Source organism: Arvicanthis niloticus, chromosome 29 (genome assembly GCF_011762505.2).
Source record: "Arvicanthis niloticus isolate mArvNil1 chromosome 29, mArvNil1.pat.X, whole genome shotgun sequence".
NCBI lineage: Eukaryota > Metazoa > Chordata > Mammalia > Rodentia > Muridae > Arvicanthis > Arvicanthis niloticus.
The window spans coordinates 24,622,879-24,627,328 of NC_133437.1; the positions used below are offsets into that span (position 1 = coordinate 24,622,879).

The window sequence follows — 4,450 nt, forward strand, 5'->3', positions numbered from 1 at the left end:
ATTGATGCCAAAATACTCACAAAACAAATTAAAGAACATATCAAAATCATCATCCACCATGATGAAGCAGACTTCATACAAAAGATGCAGTGATGGCTCAACATATAAAAATTCATCATATAAACAAACAAAGAAAAAACACAATCTTCTCATTAGGTGGTGAAAAGACCTTTGACAGATTTCAACATCCTTTTATAAAAGTCTTGGAGAGATTAGAGATGCAATGTGCACACACAAACACAAGAAAGGCAATATACAGCAAGGTAATTGCCAACAAAAAATCAATTGAAGAGAAACTTACAGCAACTCCACAAAAATCAGGGACAAGGAAAGGCTGTCTGCCGCTACCCATGTCCAACCTGCGGAATAAGGCAACGGCAACCACGGCAACCGTGTTCTTCTTCAAGCGGTTTATTCAGCTATCCCTGTACGGCGCGCTTCTTTTGTCTCCCTTCTCCTCCCCGTGCATCCCCTTAAAACCTTTTCCTTGTTCCAATCAGTGATTGCCATGATGTCACTACTAATTGGCCACTCTCAATGACTCGAGGTAAGGTGATCGGGTAACCACACCTCTCAGCGCATACAACTCCATATATGGAATTGTCTTTTCTCTCAAGCAATGCCTATGCCAAGCGCCACCTTGTAACGTCGAGAGCTTCCCACAGCTGTCCACCCTCTCCATGTCCATTCACAGAGTACTTTACATCTTAGATAGTGCAAGAAACAACAAAGGGAGATCAGAAAGAAGGGAAAGTATCACTTTTCACAGAAAATATAATAATATACATAAGTGACCCTAACAAACGTCTACCAGGGAACCCCTAGAGCTGATAACACCTTCAGCAAAGTGGCTGGATACAAAATTAACTCAATAGTACTTCAATATACAAATGACAAACTGGCTGAGAAAGAAATTAAGGAAACAAAACCATTCACAGTAGCTCATCACCATCATCATCATCACCATCATCATCATCATCACCATCTTAGTGTAATTCTAACCAAGCAAGTGAAAGGACTACAGGAAAAGAATTTCAGGTATTTAAAGAAGGAAACTGAATATCAGCAGATGGAGAGGTCTCTCATGAACATGGATCAGTAGGATTAACAGTAAAAAAAAAAAAAAAAAAAAAGCTACCCTGCCAGAAGCAATCTACAGATTCAATGCAATTCCCAATTCCCATCAAAATTCCTACTGAGATTTCCAAAGGATGGATGAAGAAAATGTAGTATATTTACATAATGCAGTATTATTCAGGCATTAAAAACAAGAACATCGCTGGCGCACGCCTTTAATCCCAGCACTTGGGAGGCAGAGACAGGTGGATTTCTGAGTTCGAGGCCAGCCTGGTCTACAGAGTGAGTTCCAGGACAGCCAGGACTACACAAGAGAAACCCTGTCTAGAAAAAAACAAAAACAAAAAACAAAAACAAACAAACAAAAAAACAAAAAAAAACAAAAAAAAACAAAAAAACAAAAAAAAAAAACAAAAAAAAAACAAGAACATCATGACAACTTAGTCAAATGGATGGAACTAGAATATATCATCCTGAGTGAGGTAACTCAGGCCAAGGAAAAAATATGATATGTACTCACTTATAAGTAGATATTAGTCAGTCGAGGTGGCAAGGAAGAGCGTTGGGCTTACCTCACTGCTTTCCCAAGCTCTTCCTCCACTGGTTTCCTCCTCAGATTGCTCTTCCCAAGAGCCTACCTGTTGCGGCCCGTACTCTGCCTCAACGCTTTGGGGCTAAGTGCTCTAATCAAGAGAGAGAGTGGGGCTCTTGGGGCAGGAGACGAAAAGAATGGAGACAAGACAGAGGTTCTGATCAAGTCTCAAGTCTCCTTTATTGAAGGGAATTCTGAGGTATTTATACGCTTTTGCCACGTACCTTGTAGGCGCGTGGATACCACGTGCCTCACAGGTGTTGATATGACGTAAGCCTTACGGGCGTCTATAGCGTGGATACCACGTGCGCCTTACAGGCATATATGGCCTGGATAGCACGTGGACAGCATGTGAACTGCATGCCTTGCAGGCGTGGCTACCACTGCGCCTTGCAGCTGGGGGCAATAAACAGCAAAACAAAATATGTGGGATGTCAGAGTGTGCTTCAGCTGTTGTAGGCTATTGAAAACCAAATCTCTTATCAGGGTATATGGTTCCAGATGGCTGCAAAGATAATCTAGCCGCTTTCTGCTAAAAGTCGGCTCCCAACACCTACCGGTTCAGACATGGCAACCTGTAGTCCCAGTGTCGTGATTAGTGATGATGAACCAGGTTATGACCTAGATTTATTTTGCATACCTAATCATTATGCCGAGGATTTGGAAAAGGTGTTTATTCCTCATGGACTGATTATGGACAGGACTGAAAGACTTGCTCGAGATGTCATGAAGGAGATGGGAGGCCATCACACTGTGGCTCTCTGTGTGCTCAAGGGGAGCTATAAATTCTTTGCTGACCTGCTGGATTATATTAAAGCACTGAATAGAAATACTGAATCGATCTATTCCTATGACTGTAGATTTTATCAGACTGAAGAGCTACTGTAATGATTGGTCAACAGGGGACATAAAAGTTATTGGTGGAGATAATCTCTCAACTTTAACTGGAAGGAACGTCTTGATTGTTGAAGATATAATTGACACTGGTAAAACAATGCAAACTTTGCTTTCCTCGGTCAAGCAGTACAGCCCCAAAATGGTTAAGGTTGCTAGCTTGCTGGTGCAAAGGACCTCTCAAAGTGTCGGACATACCCTTGACTAGCATGAGTACTTCAGGGATTTGAGTCATGTTTGTATCATTAGTGAAACTGGAAAAGCCAAATACAAAGCCTAAGATGAGTGCAAGTTGAATCTGCAAACATGAGGAGTCCTGTTGACGTTGCCAGTAAAAATTAACAGGTGTTCTAGTCCCATGGCCATCTGCTTAGTAAAGCTTTTTTCATGAACCTTCTATGAATTTTATGGTTTTTGTTTTTAGAAATGTCAGTTGCTGTGTCCCTGAACTTTTGATTTGCATTATGAGCGTACAGGCAGCCTATTGGTTCCCTCAGGGAGATTGTCGCTTACCCTGTGAGAAACACATATCCCTTAAATTACCACTGTTAAATAATAATACTGAGATTGTATCTGTAAGAAGGATTTAAAGGGAAGCTATATTAGGTTTTTAATTGGTATTTTAATTTTTATATATTCAGGAGAGAAAGATGTGATTGATATTGTTCGTTTGGAACAGTCTGTCATAAACTTTTCAATTGACAGATAATGCATCCATACAGTACACAAAATATTCTCTACAGAGTTGCTTTGATCGCCTCTCTATTTAAGTTAATGTTGTCTGCGGCTTTCTGTAAACTTGCCTTTGTTATTTTAGTTCTGTCCGTTTTATCCCTAGTCTCTCCAGAACTTTTCTCATGAAGAGGTGTTGGATTTTGTCAAAGGCCCTTCCTGCATCTATTGAGAAGATCATGTAGCTTTTTTTCTTTCTATTTGTTTGTTTCTATCATGGATTACATTTATTTATCGATTTTCTTATATTGAACCATCCCTGCATCTCTGGGGTTAAAAGTCCACTTGATCATGGTAGATGGTGTCTTGGATGTATTCTTGTATAAGGTCTGTGTGTTGGTTTGACTAGTTTTGGCCTCCATAGACTCATGTGTTTGAATGCTTGGCCCATAGAGCATGACACTATTAGGGGGTGTGGCCTTATTGGAGGAGGCATGGCCTTGTTCAAAGAAGTTTGATACAGCTGGGTAAGGTTTCAAAGTCTCCTGTGCTCAAGCTATTCCCAGTATGAAACAAATCCAGCGCCCTCTGCTGCCTTCAGAGCAAGATGTAGAACTCTGTTCTTCAGGCACCGTGTCTGCCTACAAGCTGCCATGCTTCCTCCCAGGATAATGATAACCAGGATAACCTCTGCAACTGTAAGCCAGCTCCAATTAAATGTTAGTCTTTATAAGAGTTGCCTTGATCATGGTGTCTCTTCACAGCAGTGGAAACCCTAACTAAGACAGTCTGCAAGTATTTTATTGAGTACTTTTGCATCTATGTTCATAGGGGAAATTGGTCTGTAATCATCTTTCTGTGTATTTTGTGTGGTTATGTATCTGGGTATTCGTGGCCTTGTAAAATGAACTGGGCAGTGTTACTTCAGTTTCTACTTTTTGGAGTAATTCTAAGACTATTGGCATTAACTTTTCTTTGAAAATCTAGTAGAATTGTGAACTTAAATACTAGAGAATTCTAGTAGAACCCCATCTGGCATGAGAGGGTTTGGGGGGACTTTTAATAATTGCTTCTAATTCATTGTGGGGTCATGGGTATGCTTAAATTGCTTATCTGATCTTGATTAACTTTGGTAAGTGATATCTACTGGAAAAATATCCATTTCTTTTAGAGTTCACAATTTGGTGGCGTACAGTCTTTTTTTTATTTATGCCC

General features: G+C 40.3%; 1 pseudogene; it reads left to right on the plus strand.

Annotated features, from left to right (window-relative positions):
- The first annotated feature begins 2,236 nt into the window (after positions 1-2,236).
- On the plus strand, positions 2,237-2,843 carry LOC143440306 (hypoxanthine-guanine phosphoribosyltransferase pseudogene; annotated as a pseudogene).
- The last annotated feature ends 1,607 nt before the right edge of the window (positions 2,844-4,450 follow it).